A 9,100-nucleotide genomic window follows, 5' to 3' on the forward strand; every position below is an offset into this window, starting at 1 on the left:
CACAGATGATGAGAACACGTACATGCAGATCTGATGACAAAGCACTCGCGCCCCCTGCTAGAGCCGCGAGAGGTCGGGCCGGGGTAGAGGCCGAGGACATCTACGTGGTGAAGCTAGAGCACCCGCACTAGCTTCTACAGAAGAGCCCCTAGTAGCTCCAACTGGAGGGCAGACACCTGAGGCATTTGTTTCTGCACCAGCCCTCCAGGAGACTCTAGCCCAGTTTCTGAGCATGTTCAGCACCTTAGCTCAGGCTAGATTGATTCCACTTGCTCCTACCACATCTCAGGCCAGGGGAGGAGGACAAAATCCCGTCACCAGTACTCCAGAGTAGCGGGTTCAGGTCGACCAGGTTCTAGAGATTGTACCAATACAGCCAGTAGCTCTAGCTCAACCCGAGGTTAGGGCAGCAACTTCTGAGGTGGAGCAGCTCATACTCGAGAGGTACAAGAAGTACCACCCACCTACCTTCAGTGGATTGGCTATAGATGATGCTCAGGGTTTTCTGGAGGATTGTCATCGTATTCTCCGTACAATGGGCGTAGCGGAGTGGAGTGGGATTTATTTTACTACATTCCATCTTAGAGGAGCAGCCTATCAGTGGTGGCGTGCTTATGAGTTGAGTAGTCTGGCTGAGGCAGCTTCACTTATATGGACTCAATTCTCGGATATGTTTTTGATAGAGTATGTCCCTTAGAGCCTCAGGGACTAATGGCATGCAGAGTTTGAGCAGCTGCACCACGGTGCTATGACTGTGTCAGAGTATGCAGTCCGTTTCAGTGACTTGGCCCGACATGCTCGGTTACCACAGTTCGAGAGAGGGTTTGACTGTTTATTGAGGGACTCCACCTCAGCAGGTTGTAAGTATTTCCAGGAGATTATAGGGCATGCTTACCTGGGATAGAGAGGAGAGAGAGGCCAAGAGGTCTCGAGAGACTGGTAATTATTCTGGAGCTTGTTCCCCAGCATCTCGCCATGATAGGGGTTATGTGAGTCTCCCCATTCATTCAGCTCTTCCAGCAGCCAGCGGTGTTCCAGCTCATTCTAGGCCCTAGGAGGCTTATTATGAACCGCCAGTATCTAGTGTGCCTCCTGCTCGGGGTGTTATTAGCGGCCAGTCTAGCAGGCCTGGCCCGAGCCAGTTACAACATCCACGCCCTCCCAGAGCTTGTTTTGAGTGTGGCGACACTCTCCATATGGTAAGGGATTGCCCCAGATTTAGGAGGGGTGCACCTCCACTGACTTCTCAGCCACAACGTGCTCCACCAGGTCCTCAGGCTATGATTACAACACCAGCTACCACCCCACCTACTCAACCAGCTCAAGGTGGAGGTCGGGGAGGTAGAGGTTGCCCTAGAGGGGGAGGCCAGGCCAGATATTATGCCCTTCCTGATTGTACAGAGGCATTTGCTTCTGATTCTGTCATTACAGGTATTGTCCCGGTCTGTCATAGAGATGCGTCGGTATTATTTGACCCATGATCTACATATTCTTATGTGTCCTCTTAATTTTCCCCGTATTTGGGCGTATCTCGGGATTCTTTGAGTTCCCCTATTTATGTGTCTACTCCTGTGGGAGATTCTCTTGTTATGGACTATATATATCGGTTATGTTTGATTGCTCTTAGTGGTTTTGAGACCAGAGCTGATTTATTATTGCTCAACATGGTAGATTTTTGATGTTATTTTGGGCATGGACTGGTTTTCGCCCCATTATGTTATTCATGATTGTCATGCTAAAACTGTGACGTTGGATATGCCAGGATTACCATGGTTATAGTGGAGAAGTATCTTAGAGTATACTCCCAGCAGTGTTATTTCATTTCTTAAAGCTCAACGAATGGTTGAGAAGGGGTGTGACGCATATCTATCTTATGTAAGAAATGCCAGTATTGATACCTGTACAGTTAAGTCAGTCCCAGTAGTGAGGGACTTTCCAGATATGTTTCCAACTGATCTTACGGGCATGCCGCCCAACAGAGATATTGATTTTGGCATTAATTTATTACCGGGAACTCAGCCTATCTCTATTCCTACATATCGTATGGCTCCTCCTGAATTGAAGGAGTTTAAGGAGTAGTTACAGGAGTTGCTTGATAAGGGCTTTATTTGGCCCAGTGTGTCACCTTGGGGTGCTCCTGTCTTGTTTGTGAAGCAGAAGGATGGTTCTATGTGGAAGTGTATTGATTACCGCCAGTTGAACAAAGTCACAGTGAAGAACAAGTATCCATTGCCTCGTATTGATGACTTATTTGATCAGTTACAGGGTGCCAGAGTGTTCTCCAAGATTGACTTACGCTCATGCTATCATCCGTTAAAGATTTGGGAGCCAGATATCCCGAAGATTGCCTTTAGGACTCGGTATGGCCACTATGAGTTCCTTGTGATGTCGTTTGGGCTGACCAATGCCCCAACAACTTTTATGCACTTGATGCATAGTGTGTTCGGGCCCTATATTGACTCTTTCATCATAGTGTTCATTGACGACATTCTAGTGTACTCCCGGACTCGGGAAGATCATGAGCATCACCTGAGGACTATGCTCCAGACTTTGAGAGAAAAGAAATTATATGCAAAATTTTCAAAATGTGAGTTCTGGCTAGACTCAGTGGCATTCTTGGGTCATATAATATCGAGTGATGCGATCCAAGTGGATCCAAAGAAGATTGAAGCAGTGCAGAGTTGGCCCAGACCGTCCTTAGTTACAGAGATCCGGAGTTTTCTTGGTCTGGCGAGGTATTGCCGTTGGTTCATTGAGGGATTCTCATCTATTGCAATACCTATGACCATGCTGACCCATAAGGGTGCTCCGTTCAGGTGGACAGAGGAATGGGAGGAGGGCTTTCAGAAGCTCAAGACAACTTTGACTATAGCCCCAGTATTGGTATTGCCTACAGGTTCAGGGTCTGATACTGTATATTGTGATGCATCGCGGATTGATCTCGGTGCAGTATTGATTCAAGATGGTAGGGTGATTGCTTACGCGTCCAGACAGCTGAAGGTGCATGAGAAGAACTATCATGTCTACGACTTTGAGTCAATAACTATTGTTCATGCAGTACGGTGTTCATTATTAGATTTACACCAATCATCGGAGTTTGCAGCATCTGTTCAAGCAAAAGGATATTAACTTGTGTCAGCGGAGGTGGTTGGAACTACTTAAGGACTATGATATCACCATTTTGTACCACCCGGGGAAGGCCAATGTGGTGGCCGATGCTTTGAGTTGCCGAGTGGAGAGTTTGGGGAGTTTAGCATATCTTCTAGCAGCAGAGAAACCCTTAGCATTGGATGTTCAGGCCTTAGCCAACCAGTTTTTGAGATTGGATATTTCTAAGACGAGTCGAGTATTGGCTTGCGTGGTCTCTCGGTCATCACTTTATGATCACATCAGGGAGCGTCAATATGATGACCCCACCTGCTTGTCCTTAAGGACACGGTTCAACACGGTGATGCTAAGGAGGTCACTATTGGGGATGATGGTGCATTAAGGATGCAGGGAAGGCTATGTGTGCCTAATATAGATGGGTTGCATGAGTTGATTCTTCAGGAGGCTCATAGCTCGTAGTACTCTATTCATCCGGTTGCCACGAAGATCTATCAGAACTTGAGGAAACATTACTGGTGAAGGAGAATGAAGAAAGACATAGTGGAGTATGTTGCTCGGTGCCTAAATTGCGAGGAGGTGAAGTATGAGAATCAACGGTCAGGTGGGTTGCTTCAGAAGTTAGAGATTCCGGAGTGAAAATGGGAGCAAATCACTATGGATTTCGTTGTTGGACTCCCACAGACTCAATAGAGGTTTGATGCAGTTTGAAATATTTATGGATAGGCTGACTAAGTCAGCTCATTTCATTCCTGTGATGATTACCCATTCTTTTTAATACAAAATGGTGATATGCAGATAATGTACATATCCATAATGCTTTGTATAGTATTGTAAGGCCATAGGTTGGGTTTAACTTCTTGTAAGGTTGGCTAGTGTCCATTTTATAGGGGAAACTAAGCCGGACATTTCCGTCAGAATCCACGATAAGTTAGACTCTCCATAAACCCTTACATTCGAGGACGAATGTTCCTAAGGGGGGGAGGATGTTACAACCCAAATTTGCGTACCTTAGATCATTCCATAAGTTAGTCGACGTAAATCCAAGAAGAGATTATCTTTGAGATGATAAGAAGTTAATCCTATTGGTCTTAAACGATACAAGGGTGTATAAGAGTGGTTAACAAGTATTAGAAGTGAAACGAATCAAGGATGTTGTAACCCGCATTTTCGGGTAAAACTAGAGGTGATTAATTGTCCCAAGAGGTTATGTTTTAATGTATTTGAATAATATAATATCCATATCATAAGTCTTGAAGTCAAGAGAGTTATGAAACAAAAGTCGATAAAAGTTGTCGCAACTTATGTTTATAATTTTACATAAAATTTAGGTCAAATGTTACTACAGTTTTCTCCCAATGTACATGGAATTATGGGGTGATCTTCCTATCAAATTGAAGATCTATGAGTCTACTTTCCAACGCATTAAACCGTTTGTCGATACGATCTCGGAATAGAGAGATATTCGCGTTTTTGTGAGAGTGCGCCAAGCAGCTCTCTATGGGGCCCACATAGGCGGTTGAGATATATTGATATATATCAGACCCTTTAACCCCGTTTTAACTCATTAATTTTCATTCTCTTCAGACCCTAGACACCTAAAAACACTCTCTCAAGGTTCTCTCATGATCCAAGACCCAAACAAAGGGCAAACAACACAAATCAAGTGTCGGGAATCCCGTGGCGCTAGTAAGTTTCTTGTTCTTCTTGTTGTTGCTGATTTTTGTGTTGTTCCAGCTCGTGTTGGAGGTTGTTTTAAGTGTTTTATGTTCTGTAAATACTCCTTAAAGTTCTTAATATCAACCCTAGGTGATTTCAAGTCTTCTAAAGTAATTCTAGTTCCGAAAAGCCCAAATTGATTGCTAGTTTCGCTTCCTTGTTCTTGTGGCAGAATTTGAGGGATATTTCGTGGAACATTAAGGTCAAATTGGAGTTGTTCTTTCTGTTTAAAGGTAAGGAACCCCTTACTCTATAGATATTTAAGATTATCCAAGTTGCAGCTAAGTCATTGAAGCTAGAACTTGTGAAATATATATCGAAAGGCTTGGTAGTAATGTTGTTGGTTGGTGGACTGTTTTGGAGGCTCAATATGATTATTAATGATGTTGTTTGGGCTGTTTGGTGATTGTATTGACTTGTGTGAAGTCATATAAATAGGGGAGGTGCTGTCCATTTCATCGTAAAATAGGTTGTGGTCGATACATAATAGTTACGACGCTTAAACGAAAATGATAGTGTCATTTGTCTTATTGTAGACTAAGGAGTCGTGACATTTGCATAGCTTGAGGTTGGGCAGTATATACAAGGTATGTGAGGCTATCCCCTTCATTATTTTGCACGACTCCAATTGTACATAATGTAATGAACGAGCTCCCAAAGATACTCTACTCTTAGAAGCTAGCAGTACTTACATTGCTGCCCTTCTTATGAAACGATTAATATTGATGTTACTTCTCTTATTCTTATATTATCAATGTTGTTGGTAGCTCCTTATTCTTATAAGATTCTTGATGAAGGGTTAATCCTAATAACATGTACGAAGGATACCGACCTTACGTCACTCCAAAAGGTTCAAAATGTGATTCCAATGAGTCCAGCATGCATCATATATATGTATCTATTTTACTCTACCGAGCCACGCTATAGTTGGCCGGGTATGGCACCTATTGTGCAACCACTGATCAGTTGGGTTTTACCGAGCTCCACGTGGCCGGGTACGATTCTACCGAGCCCTATGATGGCCGGGTACGTTTTACCGAGCCTATTACGGCCGGGTATGATATGATGATGATGATGCCCACAAAGGCATATGTTTTAAAAGTTTATGTATATATATATGTATGTATCATGTATTTCATGTTAGTAGCCCTCAGAGGTACCCAGATGTCACAGGTTGTATATTCCCTATCACTGTTTACATTATTGTTCTTACTTATGCTATTCTGCCTTACATACTCAGTACTTTATTCGTACTGACGTCCTTTTATTTGTGGACCCTGCATGTCGTGCTGCAGGTCCTGATAGACGGGTAGACGCAGCTCCCCCATCACAGTAGGTTATCCGGTTCAGCGTTATTGGCAAGATCCTTTCTCCGGACTTGCCGTGGTCTTGGTATGCATTTTTGTTATTGACATTATGGGTATGTCGGGGCCCTGTTCCGGCAATGTTGTAGCACTGATGTAACTTTAGAGGCTCATAGACAGGTGTCGACTTATGTATGGTTTAGAATGCCTTGTCGGCTGATTTTTTTGTTGTATAGTCTTTCATGGCATCATGTTAGCTCGTACCTTATATATAGTTCTTGACAGTCTTGTCGTCCCATGTTATGTATGTTCATGACATTATCTTTCATTGTTGGATGTTCATGATCCATGTCTACTATTTATATTGATCTTGTCGGCCCTTAAAGATAATAAGGAAGGTTAGATAAAATGTACGTTGGTGCTCGGCAAGTATGGCCCGGGTGCTAGTCATGACCCTCCAGTTGGGTCGTGACAAACTTGGTATCAGAGCAAGTCTGTCCTAGGATTGTCTATGAGCCGTGTCTAGTAGAGTTTTGATTATGGATGTGTAGCGCGCCACATTTATAATCAGGAGGCTACGTGACATCTAGGGTTGTTACCTTCTTCCTAAATCTAGATCGTTCGTAGAGTTGAGTCGTAAATGTTCATATCTAATATTCACATTGATTTCTTTCAGCGATGCCTTCGACTAGGAAGCAAGCGATTAGTAAACGGCTTGATATAGCTGTGGGCGAGGGTAACATTCAGGTGCCTCCAGCCAGAGCAGGCCAAAGTGAGGCTCAGAGTGAGATGCCATCTCATACCTCTCCGTCTCCTCCAGAGGATATTAGGAGGCACCCAGTACATCCAGTTCCACCGTCTGGCACTACAGACCACGATATGCGCAGTGCAGTGCAGTTGTTGACTAGCTTGGTAGCTGCTCAGGCTCAAAGGCAGAATACCGGTGCTGCTGATAAACCAGTTAGTGCGAGAGTTCGTGATTTTATTAGCCTAGACCCTCCAGTGTTTACCGGATCAGACCCCAAGGAGGACCCACAAACATTTATTGATCAGGTTCATCGTACATTGCGGGTTATGCATGCTAGTGATACGGAGGCAGTAGAGTTGGCTTCTTATCGGTTACGGGATTTAGCCATTTTCTGGTATGATAGTTGGGAGAGATCTAGGGGTCCGAACGCTCCTCCAGCCGTGTGGAAGGAATTTTCTGAGGCCTTTCTTCGTCACTACTTGCCAGTTGAGATACGACGAGCTAGAGCTGATAAGTTCTTGAACCTTCGACAGGGTAATATGAGTGTACGAGAGTATAGTATACAGTTTGACTCTTTAGCAAGGTATGCTCCCCATATGGTGTCAGAGATGAGTGATAGGGTGCATCTGTTCGTGAACGGGTTGGGACCACATCTGATAAATGAGTGCACAACAGCCTCCTTGGTAGAGGGCATGGATATTTCCCGTATTCAGGCTTATGCCCAGACCCTAGAGGATCGTAAGCGCCAGCAAAGGGCAGATAGGGAGCAGGATAGGGGCCAGCATAAGAGGGCGAGATTGGCAGGGTATTCTAATGAGTTCAGAGGCAGTATCAGGCCCCAATATTTGAGGAGTTCGACGCCACCTATAGCTAGTGCTCCTCCACAGTTTCAGAGGCCTCGGTATGATCGATTTACCTATTCTGGTTCAGGTCAGAGTTCGAGGGCATCAGGCTCACAATTTCATAGAGATACTAGTCAAACGAGACCCCCAACACCTCGTTGTGATCAGTGCGGCAAGGCCCACTTTGGACTGTGCCGTCGAGGTTCCGATGCGTGCTATTCTTGCGGACAGCATGGCCATATGATGCGGGATTGTCCTAACAGAGGAGGTGGTGGTATGGCTCAGCCGACTGGATCTGTGTCTGGTTCTTCCTTATCAGTTCGACCTCCAACACAAGGTTTTCAACAGTCGACAGGTCGTGGTAGAGGTAGAGGTACAATGCCGAGTTCGAGTGGTGCTCAAAATCGAACCTATGCTCTAGTAGGTCGACAAGATCTCGAGTCATCTCCGGATGTCATTACAGGTATATTGTCTGTGTTTTCTTATGATGTATATGCACTAATTGATCCGGGGTCTACCTTATCATATGTTACACCCTTTGTGGCTAATAAGTTTGGCATTGAACCTAAATTGATAAGTAAACCACTTGCGATATCCACTCCGATAGGAGATTCTGTGATTGCTAGAAGGGTATATAAGGGTTGCACTGTGATGATTTGTAGTCATAAAACCTCGGCAAATTTATTTGAGTTAGAAATGGTTGATTTCGATGTGATAATGGGAATGGACTGGTTGGCCTCATGCTATGCAAATGTTGACTGTCGTACGAAGATGGTTAGGTTTCAGTTTCCTGATGAACCCGCCATTGAATGGAAGGGGAATATTGCAACGCCGAAAGGTAGGTTTATTTCCTATCTTAAGGCAAGGAAGATGATCTCAAAAGGTTACATTTATCATCTTGTTCGCGTGAGGGATGTGGAGGCAAAGCCTCCTACTCTACAATTAATCCCCATGGTCAATGAATTTCCAGATGTTTTCCCGGATGAACTCCCAGGCCTGCCTCCTGAAAGGGAGATTGAGTTTAGCATTGATGCATTGCCTGACACTCAACCGATCTCTATCCCTCCATACAGGATGGCCCCGGCAGAGTTGCGAGAGTTGAAGGTGCAGTTGAAGGACTTGCTGGATAAGGGTTTCATTAGGCCTAGCACTTCACCTTGGGGTGCGCCAGTCTTATTCGTGCGGAAGAAAGATGGGTCGTTAAGGATGTGTATCGATTATCGACAGTTGAATAAGTCTACAATAAAGAACAAGTATCCACTTCCAAGGATTGATGACCTATTTGACCAACTCCAGGGTGCCAAGTATTTCTCCAAGATTGACTTGCGTTCAGGGTATCATCAGGTGAGGGTTAAGGAGAAGGATATTCCAAAGACGGCCTT

At 44.5% G+C, this 9,100-nt stretch overlaps 1 long non-coding RNA gene across 1 annotated transcript; it reads left to right on the forward strand.

The window, feature by feature from the left end:
- Positions 1 to 3,933: 3,933 nt before the first annotated feature.
- Positions 3,934 to 6,144, forward strand: LOC138908791 (uncharacterized). Its single transcript, XR_011415195.1, has 3 exons — positions 3,934 to 4,794; positions 4,997 to 5,057; positions 5,361 to 6,144. It is a non-coding gene; the product is annotated as an uncharacterized lncRNA (long non-coding RNA).
- Positions 6,145 to 9,100: the final 2,956 nt, after the last annotated feature.

This window comes from Nicotiana tomentosiformis, chromosome 3, assembly GCF_000390325.3.
Source record: "Nicotiana tomentosiformis chromosome 3, ASM39032v3, whole genome shotgun sequence".
NCBI classification, from domain to species: domain Eukaryota; kingdom Viridiplantae; phylum Streptophyta; class Magnoliopsida; order Solanales; family Solanaceae; genus Nicotiana; species Nicotiana tomentosiformis.